An 8,653-nucleotide genomic window follows, 5' to 3' on the forward strand; every position below is an offset into this window, starting at 1 on the left:
ATTGTTTGTTTTTTGGCTATTGAGCTGCATGAGCTGCTTATAAATTTTGGAGATTAATCCCCTGTCAGTTGCTTCATTTGCAAATATTTTCTCGCATTCTGAGGGTTGTCTTTTGGTCTTCTTTATGGTTTCCTTTGCTGTGCAAAAGCTTTGAAGGTTCATTAGGTCCCATTTGTTTATTTTTGTTTTTATTTCCATTTCTCTAGGAGGTGGGTCCAAAAGGATCTTGCTGTGGTTTATGTTATAGAGTGTGCTGCCTATGTTTTCCTCCAAGAGTTTGATAGTTTCTGGCCTTACATTTAGGTCTTTAATCCATTTTGAGCTTATTTTTGTGTATGGTGTTAGGGAGTGATGTAATCTCATACTTTTACATGTCCCTGTCCTGTTTCCCCAGCACCACTTATTGAAGAGGCTGTCCTTTCTCCACTGTACATTCCTGCCTCCTTTATCAAAGATAAGGTGACCACATGTGCGTGGGTTTATCTCTGGGCTTTCTAGCCTGTTCCATTGATCTATCTTTCTGTTTTTGTGCCAGTACCACACTGTCTTGATTACTGTAGCTTTGTAGTATAGTCTGAAGTCAGGGAGCCTGATTCCTCCAGCTCCATTTTTCGTTCTCAAGATTGCTTTGGCTATTCGAGGTCTTTTGTTTTTCCAAACAAATTTTGAAATTTTTTGTTCTAGTTCTGTGAAAAATGCCAGTGGTAGTTTGATAGGGATTGCATTGAATCTGTAGATTGCTTTGGGTAGTAGAGCCATTTTCACAATGTTGATTCTTCCAATCCAGGAACATGGTATATCTCTCCATCTATTTGTATCATCTTTAATTTCTTTCATCAGTGTCTTATAATTTTCTGCATACAGGTCTTTTGTCTCCTTAGGTAGGTTTATTCCTAGATATTTTATTCTTTTTGTTGCAATGGTAAATGGGAGTGTTTTCTTGATTTCACTTTCAGATTTTTCATCATTAGTGTATTAGGAATGCCAGAGATTTCTGTGCATTAATTTTGTATCCTGCTACTTTACCAAATTCATTGATTAGCTCTAGTAGTTTTCTGGTAGCATCTTTAGGACTCTCTATGTATAGTATCATGTCATCTGCAAACAGTGACAGCTTTACTTCTTCTTTTCCAATTTGGATTCCTTTTATTTCCTTTTCTTCTCTGATTGCTGTGGCTAAAACTCCCAAAACTATGTTGAATAAGAGTGGTGAGAGTAGGCAGCCTTGTCTTGTTCCTGATCTTCGTGGAAATGCTTTCAGTTTTTCACCATTGAGGACGATGTTGGCTGTGGGTTTGTCATATATGGCCTTTATTATGTTGAGGAAAGTTCCCTCTATGCCTACTTTATGCAGGGTTTTTATCATAAATGGGTGTTAAATTTTGCCGGAAGCTTTTTCTGCATCTATTGAGATGATCATATGGTTTTTCTCCTTCAATTTGTTAATATGATGTATCGCATTGATTGATTTGCATATATTGAAGAATCCTTGCATTCCTGGAATAAACCCCACTTGATCATGGTGTATGATCCTTTTAATGTGCTGTTGGATTCTGTTTGCTAGTATTCTGTTGAGGATTTTTGCATCTATGTTCATCAGTGATATTGGCCTGTAGTTTTCTTTCTTTGTGACATCCTTGTCTGGTTTTGGTATCAAGGTGATGGTGGCCTCGTAGAATGAGTTTGGGAGTGTTCCTCCCTCTGCTATATTTTGGAAGAGTTTGAGAAGGATAGGTGTTAGTTCTTCTCTAAATGTTTGATAGAATTCGCCTGTGAAGCCATCTGGTCCTGGGCTTTTGTTTGTTGGAAGATTTTTAATCACAGTTTCAATTTCAGTGCTTGTGATTGGTCTATTCATATTTTCTATTTCTTCCTGATTCAGTCTTGGCAGGTTGTGCATTTCTAAGAATTTGTCCATTTCTTCCAGGTTGTCCATTTTATTGGCATAGAGTTGCTTGTAGTAATCTCTCATGATCTTTTGTATTTCTGCAGTGTCAGTTGTTACTTCTCCTTTTTCATTTCTAATTCTATTGATTTGAGTCTTCTCCCTTTTTTTCTTGATGAGTCTGGCTAATGGTTTATCAATTTTGTTTATCTTCTCAAAGAACCAGCTTTTAGTTTTATTGATCTTTGCTATCGTTTCCTTCATTTCTTTTTCATTTATTTCTGATCTGATCTTTATGATTTCTTTCCTTCTGCTAACTTTGGGGGTTTTTTGTTCTTCTTTCTCTAATTGCTTTAAGTGCAGGGTCAGGTGGTTTACTCGAGATGTTTCCTGTTTCTTAAGGTGGGATTGTATTGCTATAAATTTCCCCCTTACAACTGCTTTTGCTGCGTCCCATAGGTTTTGGGTCGTCGTGTCTCCATTGTCATTTGTTTCTAGGTATTTTTTTATTTCCTCTTTGATTTCTTCAGTGATCACTTGGTTATTAAGTAGTGTATTGTTTAGCCTCCATGTGTTTGTATTTTTTACAGATCTTTTCCTGTAATTGATATCTAGTCTCATAGCCTTGTGGTCGGAAAAGATACTTGATACAATTTCAATTTTCTTTAATTTACCAAGGCTTGATTTGTGACCCAAGATATGATCTATCCTGGAGAATGTTCCATGAGCACTTGAGAAAATGTGTATTCTGTTGTTTTTGGATGGAATGTCCTATAAATATCAATTAAGTCCATCTTGTTTAATGTATCATTTAAAGCTTGTGTTTCCTTATTTATTTTCATTTTGGATGATCTGTCCATTGGTGAAAGTGGGGTGTTGAAGTCCCCTACTATGAGTGTGTTACTATCGATTTCCCCTTTTATGGCTGTTAGTATTTGCCTTATGTATTGAGGTGCTCCTATGTTGGGTGCATAAATATTTACAATTGTTATATCTTCTTCTTGGATCAATCCCTTGATTATGTAGTGTCCTTCTTTGTCTCTTCTAATAGTCTTTATTTTAAAGTCTATTTTGTCTGATATGAGAATTGCTACTCCAGCTTTCTTTTGATTTCCATTTGCATGGACTATCTTTTTCCATCCCCTTACTTTCAATCTGTACGTGTCTCCAGGTCTGAAGTGGGTCTCTGGTAGACAGCATATATATGGGTCTTGTTTTTGTATCCATTCAGCCAATCTGTGTCTTTTGGTGGGAGCATTTAGTCCATTTACATTTAAGGTAATTATCAATACATATGTTCCTATTCCCATTTTCTTAATTGTTTTGGGTTCGTTATTGTAGGTATTTTCCTTCTGTTGTGTTACTTGCCTAGAGAAGTTCCTTTAGCATTTGTTGTAAAGCTGGTTTGGTGGTGCTGAACTCTCTCAGCTTTTGCTTGTCTGTGAAGGTTTTAATTTCTCCATCAAATCTGAATGAGATCCTTGCTGGGCAGAGTAATCTTGGTTGCAGGTTTTTCTCCTTCATCACTTTAAATATGTCCTACCACTTCCTTCTGGCTTGTAGAGTTTCTGCTGACAGATCCCTGCTGGTTTCTTTGAGGTTTTTGTCTTTGATTTTCTTTAGTTTAAAAATGATATGTAGGGGCCTCCCTGGTGGCGCAAGTGGTTGAGAGTCCGCCTGCCGATGCAGGGGATACGGGTTCGTGCCCCGGTCTGGGAGGATCCCATGTGCCGCGGAGCGGCTGGGCCCGTGAGCCATGGCCGCTGGGCCTGCGCGTCCGGAGCCTGCGCTCCGCAACGGGGGAGGCCACAACAGTGAGAGGCCCGCATACCGCAAAAAAAAAAAAAAAAAAAAAAAAAAAAAAAAAAAAAAAGATATGTAAAGGTGCAGATTTTTTGTTTTATTTATTTATTGGCATTTATCCAGCTTGATGTTCTCTGAGCTTCCTGTTTTGGTGTCTGACATTTAAGTTGCGGAAATTGTCAGTCGTTATTTTAAATCTTGTTTCTTCCTCTTTCGTTCCTTCCAATATTCCTATTATACAAGTTACACCTTATGTAATTTTGTCCCATAGATCTTGGACATTGTTTTTGCAGTCTTTGTTCTCCCTGCTTTTCGAGGATTCTATTGAGACATCCTCCAGTTCAGAGATTCTTTCCTCAGTGTTATCCAGTCTGCTAATAAGCCCATCAAAGGCAGTCTTCATATCTGCTACGGCGTTTTTTATGTCTAGCATTTCTTTTTGGTTCTTTCTTAGCATTTCCATCTCTCCGCTTGCATTGCCCATCTGTTCTTACATGTCATCTACTTTATCCATGAGCGCCCTCATCATATTAAACATAATGGTTTTAAATTCCCAGTCTGATAATTCCAACATCTCTGCCCTATCTGGTTCTGAACCTTGCTCTGTCTCTTCAAATTGTGTTTTTTTGCCTTTTAACTGTGTAATTTGCCTTGTAATTTTTTCCTGATAGCCAGACATGATGTACTGGGTGAAAGGAACTATAAGTAGGCTTTAATAATGTGGAGGTGAGGTGTGGGAGAGGGGAAGCCTTCTATGGTCCTGTGATCAGGCCTCAGTTCTTTTACTCAGCCTGTGCCTCTGGACTGTGAAGTTCACAAGTGTTTCTCAGTCATTTTTCTCCCCTTGGTTGGGACAGGCTGCCCAGAGGAGGCTGGAGCTGGGCATTTCCCTTCCCCTGGTCAGTTAGGCTCTGACAACACCCCAGCAGGTCAGGCTCTGGTTAACAAGTTTTCCTTGAGAGCAGCCTTGTTAAGGAGAGCAGAGTGCTCTGTCACATAGGAAATGGTTCCTTCCCTCCCCCTGCAGAAAGCTTGAGGGGACTTTGCTCTGATATTTACTTGGGAAACTGCTCATGCTCCAGGGGTAAATCTCACAGTATTGTGTGAGCTCCCTTATGACTGGGTCCCCCACAGTTGTTGTTGTTGTTTTTTTTTTTTGTGGTACGTGGGCCTCTCACTGTTGTGGCCTCTCCCGTTACAGAGTACAGGCTCCGGATGCGCAGGCTCAGTGGCCATGGCTCACGGGCCCAGCGGCTCCGTGACATGTGGGATCTTCCCGGACTGGGGCACGCACCTGTGTCCCCTGCATCGGTAGGCGGACTCTCAACTACTGCACCACCAGGGAAGCCCCCCCATAGTTTTTAACTCTCAACAGTTGCTGACAATTTTGAGTCTCCTGAAATCCATCAACTGCAGTTTAACTTTTTCTGCCCCAGAACTGGTTTCCCAGGCCAGGTTGCACTCCTGACCCTCTACTCTGGTAAACCAGGATTCACTGTACTTGCCAGTCTCCCCAGTCTTGGGTGCAAGTTTGACTTGTGTCCGCCAAGAAGAGTTTTTGATTTTTCAGACTGTTCTACTTTTTACTTGTTAGGATGGAGTTACAATTTCCAAGCTCCTCACATGCAGAAATCAAAACTGGAAGTATATATATATGTGTGAATATATATAGATATATTCTTTTTTTCTTTTTTAGTGTATTAGTCTCTTAAACGTGAGGGAAAAAAAACAAAAGTGGAGTTACAACACATCTTCACAATAATACTAGGTTTTATAGCTGCATATGTATTTACTTGTCTGAACACTTTATTTCTTCACATGGCTTTGAGTCACTGTCTGATGTCCCTTCATCTCACCTGCAGGGCTCCCTTGAGCATTTCTTGCAGGGCAGGTCTAGTGGTCACTAACGCCCTCAGCTTTTGCGTATCTGGGATTGTCTTAATTTCTCCCTCGTTTTTTTTTGGCTGTGTCACGTGGAATACAGGATCTTAGTTCCCAGACCAGGGACCAATCCCATGCCCCCTGCAGTGGAAGTGTGGGGTCTTAACCACTGGACTGCCAGGGAAATCCCTCTCCCTCATTTTTGAAGGATAGTTTAGCCAGATATAAAATTCCTGATCAACAAATTTTTTTTCACTTAGCACTTTGAATATATCAGCCCATTGTCTTCTGGGCTCCAAGGTTTCTGGTGAGAAATCTGCTAATATCTTATTGATGATCCTTGTGTGTGGTGAGTCACTTCTCTTGATGCTTTCAAGATTCTTTGCCTTTCGACAGTTTGATTATATAAAGTGTCTCAGTGTGGGTCTCTTTGAGTTCATCTTACTTGAAGTTCATGAGCTTCTTGGATGTTTATATTTGTGTCTTTCATCAAATTTGGGAAGTTATCGGCCATTATATCTTCACATATTCTTTCTGCCCCCACCCATAACTTCTTCCTCTGGGACTCCCACAGTACATATGTTGGCTTGCTTAGTGGTGCCCACATATCTCTTAGCTCTGTTCACTTTTCTTCAATCGTTTTTCTGTTTCTCAAACTTGATGATTTCCATTGTACTATATTCATAGTTGCTGATTCTTTATTCATTCTGCTTAAATCTGCCTTTGAATCTTTCTAGTGAAATTTCCATCTCAGTTGTGCTTTTCAGCTCCAAATTTCATTTTGGTTTTTTAGGTTTTCTATGTCTTTATTGATATTTCCACTTTTTTCATACATTATTTTCTTGACTTTCTCCATGTCCTATTTAGTTCTTTGAGCATCTTTAAGACTGCTGTTTTAAAGTCTCTGTCCAGTATATCCACCATCAGGTCTTTTTTCAGTGAGAGAATGTTGAATTATTTTTTTCCTTTGGGTAAAAAGTATTTTGACCATACTTCCCTGTTTCTTTGTATGCCTTGCGATTTTTTTGTTGTGCACTGGGCATTTTCATCTAACAATTTGGTGACTCTGGAAATCAGATTCTTCCTCTTCCCTAGGCTTTGTGCTTTCCCTAGGTTTTGTTTTTGATTGTCTTTGTGCCAAGGGTCAGCTTGAGGCATAAAGTTAATGCGTTCTTAAGTGTTTTCTGAGCCGTTCCCTGGGCACAAGTAGTCACATTCTAATTCTCCCCATATATGCAGTTATTTTTATATGTCCTTAGTCTTTAATGTCTGGCTCCTGAAAGGGGAAAAGCAAAAAATACAGGGGATTTAAAAAGGGCTCTGGGGACTTCCCTGGTGGCACAGTGGTTGGGAATCCACCTGCCAATGCAGGGGACATGGGTTTGATCCCTGGTCCGGGAAGATCCCACATGCCGCAGAACAACTAAACCCGTGCACCGCAACTACTGAGCCTGTACTCTAGAGCCTGTGAGCCACAGCTACTGAGCCCATGTACCACAACTACTGAATCCCGTGTGCCTAGAGCCCATGCTCCACAAAAAGAGAAGCCACTGCGATGAGAAGCCCACGCACCGCAACAAAGGGTAGCCCCCACTCGCCGCAACTAGAGAAAGCCCACGCGCAACAATGAAGACCCAATGCAGCCAAAAGTAAATAAATAAAAAATAATTTTAAAAAAGGGCGCTCTGGCCCTTTAAATCCCCTGGAAGACGCTCCAGAAGAGGCAGAGGGTCTTGCAACAATGCGGGCGTGCGGGGTGCAGGGGAGGGGGAGGTACAACGGTGCCTGCCTCTTTCTCTGCACCTGAGATCAGAAGCAGTGATGAGCCATCAGAGTACAGATCCCCAATATCTGGAGGACAGGGTCCTTTCCTTCCCCGCCCTGGCTCCTGTAAGTTGTGTGCAAGCTGCTCCAGGACCCATGCACAGCTGCCTGCCAGGTGGCTGGGGCTGGGGTGTGGGGCGCTGCCACCCTGCAAGTCTCCCCTGGGGGTTACAAGCCTTCTGTATTCTCCAGAGTTCCTGACAGTTACGGCAGACCAATTCCAGCAGGGGACAGGGACTTGCGGTGCTCCTACTCCGCCATCTTCCCAGACCCTTTCTCATTCTGACACTAATGGATTTTTCTTAATTGAACTATACCTGACATACGAGGTAGGTATACCACACAGTGATTCGATATTTTTATGTTATAAATATGATCACAGTAAGTCTAGTTACCATCTGTCACCACACAAAGCTTTTACAATATTACTGATTATATACCCTATGCTGTACATTACAACCTGGTGACTCGTTTTGTCAATGGAAGTTTGTGCCTCTTCCTCTCCCTCACCTGTTTCACTCATCCCTCATCCTCTCCCTTCTGGAAACTACCAGTTTATTCTCTGTATCTATGAGTGTGTTCCTGTTTCATTTTGTTTTGTTTTTAGATTCCACATTTGCGTGAAATCATGTGTTATTTGTCTCTCTCTGTCCAACTTATTTCACTTAGCATAACACTCTCCAGATCTATCCATTTTGTTGCAAATGGCAAGTTTTTTAGGGCTAAGTAATATTCCATTGTATATATATACACCATACCTTCTCTATGCATTCATCTGTTGATGGACACTTTGGTTGCTTCCATATCCTGCTATCATAAATAATGTTGCTATGAACATGGGGGTACATATATCTTTTCAAATTAGTGTTTTTGCCTTCTTCAGAAAAATATCCAGGAGTGGGATGCTGGGTCATACGGTAGCATGTGATTTTTTGAGGAGCCTCCATACTCTTTTCCACAGTGGCTGCTCTTCCCCTCCAGCACCACAGGCTGCACAGCACTCGCTCTGAACACAAAGACCCAGAAAGTTCTCATACATCACTGCCGCTATCAGAAATGCTGTTGTAAGAATTACTCCTCCACTTCCCCTGGGTCCCACCTGGAGCTAAGGTGAAAATCCAAAGGCTGCATGAATGTGGTTTCTGTGTATGTTGGACCCCAAGAGTAGGACTGTTTTATTATCCTAAGAATAAAAAGCCAGTGTCCTCCAGCAGTAGAAAATTGCAAATAAAAAGTTTAATTTCAGAAACTGAGTTCACC

This window comes from Mesoplodon densirostris, chromosome 11, assembly GCF_025265405.1.
Source record: "Mesoplodon densirostris isolate mMesDen1 chromosome 11, mMesDen1 primary haplotype, whole genome shotgun sequence".
Classification (NCBI taxonomy): Eukaryota; Metazoa; Chordata; class Mammalia; order Artiodactyla; family Ziphiidae; genus Mesoplodon; species Mesoplodon densirostris.